The sequence below is a fragment of the Nannospalax galili genome, unplaced genomic scaffold (genome assembly GCF_000622305.1).
Source record: "Nannospalax galili isolate Female #2095 unplaced genomic scaffold, S.galili_v1.0 scaffold293, whole genome shotgun sequence".
In the NCBI taxonomy this organism is placed as follows: Eukaryota; Metazoa; Chordata; class Mammalia; order Rodentia; family Spalacidae; genus Nannospalax; species Nannospalax galili.
The window spans coordinates 574,304-583,759 of record NW_008337147.1 but is presented as its reverse complement, the minus strand read 5'-3'; the positions used below and the strand labels follow the sequence as shown (position 1 = coordinate 583,759).

The 9,456-nt window shown below is 36.4% G+C and overlaps 1 non-coding gene across 1 annotated transcript; it reads left to right on the top strand.

Annotated features, from left to right (window-relative positions):
• Positions 1-1,742: 1,742 nt before the first annotated feature.
• Positions 1,743-1,846, top strand: LOC115070223. The gene has a single exon (XR_003849419.1). It is a non-coding gene; the product is annotated as a U6 spliceosomal RNA (small nuclear RNA).
• Positions 1,847-9,456: the final 7,610 nt, after the last annotated feature.

Sequence of the window (9,456 nt, the reverse complement as noted above, 5' to 3'; positions counted from 1 at the left end):
TATTGAGTGGCCAAATATAATAAATAGCTCATGATATAATATTAAGGTTTGGCCTAAACAGCAAAAAACATGGTTTGGCTGTTACTTGGAATTAACTGTTAGGAAAAACGGATCCACATTGTCTGAGAAACAGAGAGTAGCCCACATGGACTTGGCTTTGTATTTATAAACACATTAATCAAAGGGGAACATCTTACTCTAGGCAATTAGTTTTGACAATGGAACAGTAGATAGAGACTAATTAATGATTTTTTTGTAATTATTCTTCCCTGTACACACATTAACTGGTGTTCAGGCATTAATTGTGACATCAACATGATTGCCTATCATTGAAAAGACCATTCTACAACTTAATTATGTATTTTAGGGACTCATATATCTCATGGCTTTCAGAATTACTTTAACTAGCCTCAAAGTTGTAAAAGGTGTAAGAAATAGAGGAAAATGCCTCTTCAAAGACTTCATTCCTTTCTTTATTTTTATCTTATGCCACATTCATGCAATTTCCTCTCCCACATCCAACCCAAGAAGTCACATAAACATTGCAGGACTATGCTGTGAGGTAAAAATGTACTAGCAACATGTGGTAATTAAATTTTATAAAATCAAACATCAGACTATCTTTACTACTCAACAGTCACATGTGGCTCAGAGTTACTCTTTTGAAAATCTGAATTTAGAACATTACCATTGTGATAGCTCTATTAACCCTGCTTATAGTGAAAGCACCATGAAGTCTTGTTCATTGATATATTCTGGGAGTCTAGGATTGTTGCCAGACACAGATAAGTTGCTCACAAGTTATTTGTTGATTGAATAGCTGTTCTTTTTTCCTCTTTGTTTACCTCATTTGTTTTGAAACTGTACCTAGGGACATCAACTTAAGGAATGCCTGCAGACACACAGAGAGTACTTTCAGACAGGGAGGAGAATGAGCAAGGGAGCACTGATCTAAAGTACTTTATCTAAAGTACCAGAGATAGTGCTAATTAGGTTAGATAAAGCAATGCTTCCAGTAAAAGATGATTTACATTCTTTTACCAATTATGATAGACACACGAACAGAAAAGGATAAAAATTTTTACCTGGAATTTTATTCCATCAAAGAACAGGTATCATTGCTCATTTTATAAATATTCTTGAGAACACAAAAAAATTTAAAAAGTATCACTGCTCATTTTATAAATATTCTTGAGAACACAAAAATTTAAAAAATAAATTGACAAATTATATATAATAAATGGGTAATGAGAGAAATAAAATTGATGTGAAAAAGAAGCATTCTTTAGGAATGAATCTCTAACCCTAGACTGATGTAGCTCTTACCTCTGTCTCTATTTTTCTTTCTTTTTCTCTCTCTCTTAGACACATAGGCAGAGAGACAAAGAGAGCATGAGTGAGGCAGAAATGAAACTTTAGAATCAAAAGTACTTGTTATTTTCTACCTTATACTTTTCCAGTTGGAATTACATTAGCAACATTAACTATTTAAAACAAACAAGAACAAAAAAATTAGACTAAGAAAAAAAGAAACTCAACATATCTGCAAATGATATTTTTGACATTGTATAAAATTTATAAAATAATAAAAGTAATAAATTTAAAATTATATAATAAAAATAGGAATTTTTAAATAGTGTTTGAAAGTGTTATTAGAGATTGCTAATAAAGCTCTTCAAAGAAATTTTTAGAAACATTGTGTTCTCCCGTAATCAATCAACTTCATACTTTAGAAAAACTCTTGCTAATTTTGGCAGCATATATCTGAGATTGCAACAATACAGAGAATATTAGCATGGCCCCTGAAAAGGATGACAGGCAAATATGTGAAGTGTTCCATATTAAAAAAAAAAAAAGAGAAGCTCAACTTTTGTTTTGTTTTGGATACAGTCTCTCCCTGTAGTCCCAGCTGGCCTGGAACTCACTCTGTAGACAAGGCTGGTCCTGAACTCACAGAGCTCTGTCTGCCTGCAGAGTGCTAGGATTAAAGGCATATACCACACTCCCAGATGAGAAGCTCAACTTGATGATTTTTTTTAACCCATACATATAAAAATTGTATCATATTAGGTGGTAGATTAATTTGAAAATGTCTGACAGCTTGTTTTGTTGTTATGAAATTATACCTGACAAAAACAACCTAAGGGTGTATTCTGACTCATTCTTTGTGGGCATAGTTCATCATGGTAGAAAGACACACATGTGGCTAGGAGCATGAGATAGCTGGTCACATGGAGTCCATACTCAGGAAGGAGAGAGCTATGGATGTTTGTGCTCACATTTTCTTCTTTTAATTCAGTCTGTGAGTCCAGTCTACGGAATGCTCCCACTCAAACTCAGCTGGTGGAGGGGGTCTTCTCACCTGTTAAAACTCTGTGGTTTTAATGCCCTCACAGATATATTCAGAGGTTTTTCTCCCAGGTAATCCTAAATTCAGCCATGTCAAGACTCAGTATCAACCATCATAGTAAGATCTACAATTTGAAAGTTAAATAATCTCAAACACTAACTAGGCCAATTTCAAATGTTCAACTTAAGAACAATGTTCCTAAAAGGATAGTTTAAAATAATGCCTGTCTTCTCTATAAAATTAGAGTACAGAACAACCTACAATTTAGAAGACAGGAATTGATGTATGTCAACACAAATGCTGAATACTTTTAAACACGCTGAAACAAATTATCTGTCAATGTAGGATTTATATGTATCATGGATTATGAAAAGCTTATAGTTAATTAGCATTTATTATATGTTAAAATGCATTATCTCTCTGATAATAAATGTATTATCACTCTAATATATGCCACATTTCCTGGGAATAAGCTTATCAAATGTATTATTGAACAGAAAAAAAGATTCTTTTAGAAATTATGTGAATAACTCAAGAAGGTTATGACAGAAATATTTGACTCAACATACTGCTTCTCTGTCTACATGATAGGTGTTGTGCCATGTAATGGGATACAGTGTTGGAAAATAAATTATATGATTCTTGTCTTCAAAGAATGTAGCATCAATTGAAAATCTTATAATTCAAGATAATATTTATTATTTATTTTATATTAAGTGTATGTGTGTATCTTACTGTGGCTATAGGCATGTGAGCAAATGTGCTTATGGAGGTCAGAGGCATCATATTTTCTCCAAGCTCGAGTTACCAGCAGTTGTGGGATGCCCAACATAGCTTCTGGGAAGTAAATTTGAGCCTTCTGCAAGTGAAAACCCTCTTAACTTCTGAGCCTTTTATAGAGCCCCAATTCAACATATTCTTTAGATAACTGTTGTTATTACTGCCTATGGAGACTCATATAATCTGATCAGATAAGTGCAGTGGTTTGGTGCATTACAAGAAAAATTGAAATCTTGTTTTGTGTAGTGACACCAGTGTTGTGAGGGCAACCAATTACCTTCTGATTGGATTTAAGGTCCACCTCACAGGATGGAACCCAAACCTAACACTATTATCAGGACCAAATATATGTGGCTACTACTATTATTTTACTATATAAAGTTAGCATTAAACTGACTCCTGTTGATTTGCCATACCTATAGATTAGTGTATCTCTCAACTCTCACTATAGAAGATTCTCCTTGCAGCAGATGGAGATTAAATCAGGGGCCCACAGCTGGTCAATGTGCAAAAATAAGAGATTGCAGTGTTCTTAGCCCTAAATGGGTTGCCTACATGACACCCTCTGTTCCCATGGCTCTGGAATTACTACAGAAGAGGTGGAAGAGAGATTGTAAGGGTCAGAAGTGGTAGATGAACACAAGGAAGCCATGCTGTCTAGATATCACAGGGCAGCTCTACGCATGAACCCGCAGTATTTGTAACATTATATAAGGACCTGTGTAGGCCAAGTCACACAAAACCCTGCATGGACAAAGGAGGTGGACAAGAAGTTTTAGCCCTAGCTGAGTATCTATTGGCAATTGATAACTTCCACGAGAGAGAGTTAGTTTTAAGTGTGTGACGCTTGTGGGTGGACAAGACTCCAAGAGATGGTCCCACACTTTTTAAAATGATGAAAATAGGGCCTGGAGAGATGGCTCAGCTGTTAAGAACGCTGGTTGTTCTGGCAGAAGATCTGTGTTCAAATCCCAGCACCCACATGGCAGCTAACAACTGTCCATAACTCCAGTTCCAGGGGATCCAACGGCCTCTTCTGATATGGCTCAATGGTTAAGAGCATTGTCTGCTCTTGCAGAGAGCCTGGGTTCTGTTACCAGCACCCACATGGCAGCTACCATCCATCCCTAACTCTGGTTCCAGGGGACTTGATGCCCTCTTCTGACCTCCATGGGCATTGCACAAAACAGGTGCACTTACCTACATGCAGGCAATACACTCATACACATAAAATAAAAATAATAAATAATTTTTTTAAAAAAAAGGAAAATAATAGTAGAGGACATGGAGTTGGTGGATAATATGATGGTCGGCGGTCTGAGTATGATTGTATCAGATTCTCAAAGAATGAATTAAAAATTAATACAAAAGTCTTAAAAAATACACCACAGTTTACTTAATGCACTTAAGCATTAATTTGTTACATTGATCAGTCTGGTTTGTTTTGGGCCAAAATATCAATTAAATGTGAGACTGAAAACTAAAAATCAAGACTCAAATGTTAAATACTTTTTGAAGATAATAAAATGCTAATCTAAATCATAAAATTAATTTATACCTTTCTGCCAAATATCTAATGGTGTAATGAAAAAAATTATATTAATTCCCATGTATTCTTAATTGTGCTGCTTAAGAAAAAATAATATGAGCTTGGAATTGTTACTATAAACAGGAAGCATAATACAAGCTTGGAATTATTACCATAAGCAGGAAGCATTATACTTATTCTTACAGTTGACTAATTCAATGTGACAGATCTTATGGTAAAATTGACTGAATTAAGTAAAACTTTAGGTTTTATAGTGTTTGGTCAATGCAGCAGAACTGGAAAATTCATTTACTACTTTAAGAGCATCCCAGTGGGATGTAGATGAGCAGAGACCTGGAAAGTTCACATTGCTCTCTACCACATTGCCTCTTTTAAAGATGAACCCAATTAATACACTCAACATTTAACTTCAGGAGCATATTAATATTCTAACATATTAGAGATGAGCTACGTACTCCAGTTAAATTAAAAGCTGACCTAAACCCTTTCTCAAGGTTGAGACTAGCCATTTGGGAAGAGTGATCTCATTATTAAACACTTGCAGCCCTAATTATCTCCTGATTCTAGCCAATGCCTATGCTCAGTGTCTCAGGAGCTTTTCTTTTCCAAGAGTTGATTAGCTGGACTAGAAAAGTTTTATATTTTCTAATCAAAACAAAAACATTACATGGCACTCCTTCCAATGCTTAGCAAGTTTCTTGCTTTCCAACCTCGGTCCTGTAATATGGTACTTATAGAATTTCTTATGTCAAATATGTATACTTTGTTCATTTGTTTATTTGATATTTTGTATCTTTATGCACATTTGTTTTCTAGAGGTTTTTTGAGACAGGGTATCCCTGTATTTCCAGCTGTCCTGGAACTCACTCTATAGGCCTGACTGGTTCTGATCTCACAGAAATCTGCCTACTTCTGCATTCTAGAGCTAGGATTAAAGGCATGAGCCACCACACTTGGCTTTTTCCAGATTTTATAAGTTTTTGTCCATTGTGTTTAATACTTTATTGTCTGACTCTCTCAAAGGTATTTTAAAGCAAATTATATGTAAATATAGAATTTTAAATGTCATGGATTATAAAAGGCTTAATTTATAGTTACGTAGTTATGTAGTTACTGTATGTTCAAATACATATGTATTATCCCCATATAGTCGTCATTTTTCCTGAAAATAAACTTGGCAATAAAAAAGTATTATTGAGTGAGAAAAAATAATTTTGAGAAATGTTGTGAATTCAAGGATAAATTCAATTTTTTCACCTAAGTCCTATCTATAATTATATGAACCATATTAGGAGGCAAGTAAAATAAATTCCTGAAATTATTTTTTAAATCATTTATTAATTTTTATATGTATGAGTATTTTGCTTGCATGTATGCAAGTGCACCACATGTGTGCAGTGCCCCCAGAGACCATAAGAGGGCAATGGATCCTCTGGAATTGGGGTTAAAGACAGTCATAAGCACCATGTGGGTGCTGGAAACAGAAACTGGGTCCTCTGCAAGAGCAACCAGTCCATTTAAACAATGAGCCATCTCTTCAAAACCAAATTCCTCAGGTTCTTGTATTAACTTATTAGAAAATTTAGTCAAAATTTATTTTCTGTAATTAAATTACTTAAAACACATGTAGACTGTATTTCATTTTCATTTTCTTGACAATTCTGAATCTATGTAGTTGTGACAACTGCAGGTAGGGTACAAACAACACTGAATTATTGATCATTTAGATAATACTTAAATTTTAACCATTATTGTTTAAATGTTCCATTAATTAAACTTTCTACTTCATTTCACATGTAAAATTTCTGAAAATTTTAGTTTCTGTGATTTAAAAGTTTTAGAGAAGTGTGAATTTTTCCCATGTACATTCTAACAAAGAGCCTACTTCAAGCAGGCTATTTTTAAAAGATTATGATGAAGATGAAAGTTATATGAAATAATCTAAATGCTGAAATACTTCAGCTGACATGTAGAGGTGATTTCAATCAAATTTCATGATCTGCTCCCCCCACCCCAGTCCCTCTTGGGCCCAGGCCTGCTCCTACTCTTCTGCCTCAGATCTTCAGACTATCTTCTTAACCCAGAGTAACTAAATCCTCCAGTTTAGTTTGTTAGACCTTTTACAGGATGTCCCCATCCCTACCTTGCCTTTGGCCTCATGATCTGTCAGCCAAAGCCCTGCCTACTACCCTGGTAAGTCATATCCTGTTCATTGTGCCTTGATCTCCTGCTCCTGAGAAGGTCCACACCCTCCCTGCACTGGGCTCCCTTCTTGCCTTGGGGAGGCCTACTTCTACTCTTTCTGCCCCAGATCTATGGGCTACCCTCTTAGTCCAGATCTGCCCAGTGTATCCTGATCCCCTGAACCCATATTAGTTCTTCTCCAGCTTCATTTGTTAGACCTTCTACAGGTTTTCATCACTCCTGTCTTCACTTTGGCTCCCTCCTGATCTGCCCATCACAGACCTATCTTCTACCAGACCAGCATACTACCCTGAAAACACCTGAAAAACACACCAAGTAACTTTTCATACCTGAGCAAAAAGCAACCAAAGTACATCAATAATGTAAACAGAACCAAACTTGAACTAAACAAAGGCAGAACTGAATTTCCTATAGGACACACAATCAAGAAGACATCCATATGTACAAACAGCAATGCAGAAAGACAAATAACATGAAAAAACAAGAAATTATATACCCAGTGAACCTCACCAAACCTACAGAAGTGTACAACAATGATAATTACCCTGAGGAACCCCATGACACAAAGTTTAAAAGAACATCATAAACATATCAGAGAACTTAAAGAACAAACAGAAAAGCCACTCAAATAACTCAATAGGATAGGCATAAGTCATAACTGAAGTTCAAGAAAATACAAATATGTGACTGAATGAAACAGCAACAACAACAAAAAATTCAGGACTTGAAAAGCAAATTCAAAAAAGAGAGAAATAGTGACAAAAACTCAAGTCAAAATGAAGATGGAATTGAAAAACTCAATATGTCAATTTGAAAATTAGAAAAACCTTGAGTAGAATGAATTAAATGGAAAAGAATACATCAAGACTAGGTGACAAGGTTGAAGATCTGGACTCCTCAAGCAAAGAGTATAAGCTAAATTAAAAATTACAGGAATGGAATACATAGCAAATATGAGTATGGTAGTTTGAATGAAAATGTCCCCCATAGGCTCCAAGTATTTGGACATTTTGCCCCCAATGATGGCACTGTTTTGGGAAATATAGAAGGTGTGGCTATCCTGGAGGAAGCATGTCATTGGGGGAGGGCTTAGAGAGTTCTTAAGCCTTGCCTGATTGCCGGTCACTTTCTTGCTTCCTGTGCCTACGTGGTGATGTGACAGCTTAGCTTCTGCTGCTCCTGCTCCAGCTACCTCCAGTCACCATGCTTCCCTGCCATGATGGACTGTAATTCCCCTGGAACCATTAGCTCAAATAAACTCTTCCTTCTATAAATTGCTTGGGTCAGTATTTCTATCAGAGCAACAGAAAAGTGACTAATACAGTAATTGGTACCAGAGAGTGGGCTGTTGACTGTGAAGAACGTGACCATGTGGGGTTTTGAAGAAATGTAGAAGATGTTGGAAGTTTGGGATATAAAAGAAGCTGTTTGCTTTAAGCAGAGCTTAACAGGCCATTCTAGTAAACTCCTGGAAGAAAGTAGTGCTGAGAATAATGTCTTTCCAGATAGAAATAAGGACTTAAGCACCACTTGGGATATTTTGGCAGAGTCTGGCTGGAGTCTGCCCTTGACCAAAAAGCTTGCCTGAAGCTAAGCTTAAAAGCAACGGACTAATTTCTTTGGTAGAAGAAATTTCAAGACAGCCTAATATAGAAACAGTGGCATGGCTATTAATAGTGAATATTATACAGATTTACAGTGAAAAAGAGCAAATGGGGCAGAAAGAAATGCAGAATGTGCATGATGGATTGAAAAAGAGCAATAGGAAGATAAATGTTAGATCCCAGCCATGTGCTGGAGAGGGTCCCTTTGATAAGGAGATTAAACTGATTAAGGAGGGAACCTAGAGATTTTCCCTTAAATAATGGATAGAGTGCTTCCAGTTAAGCCTCCAACTTGTGAAAGAAAAATGCTGCGGGTTCCACTGAAGAGAAAAGCTTCTAAAATGGATAAAGTAGGCTGGGGTCAATCCTAAACTTGCAGCAAAACATGGCAGCATCATTTACCTGATGCTGGCTTTAGAAGCATGAAAGATATGATTAAAGGGGTCATTGGTTCTTCCTCTGAGGTTTCAGCAAGCCAACAAGGCCAGGCAGCATGCAGCAGGGGTCACTGCATAGTGAAGGCCCTGATAAGCCACTGCATGAAGCTGTGAAGGTGAAGCCTGGTTGGCAATGGAGACCCCAAGAAGACATTCATGGTGCCAGACCTGTGAGGCATCTGCCAAGAAGACTTGCATATGGGGAGTGATATCAACCAAAGAGAGAGATGTATGTTGCAAGCAGCAAAGCTGGAAAGGCTGAGCCATTTAAGCCCTTTGAAAGTAAAGTTCCAGAAGTCAGACTTGGAGCTGCTGGATTTGGTGTTTGTCCTGCTGGTTTTCCATCTTGTTTTGGTCCAGTATTTCCTTACTATGCTTCTATTCCTTCCTTTTAGAATGGTAATGTGTATTCAGTTCCACTGTATGTTGGGAGTATGCAATTTGTCTTTTGATTTTACAGGGGCTTATAGTTAAGATATTTTGCTGAGTATCAGAAGAGATTTTAGACTGTGGACTTTTGAAAAGTAGTGA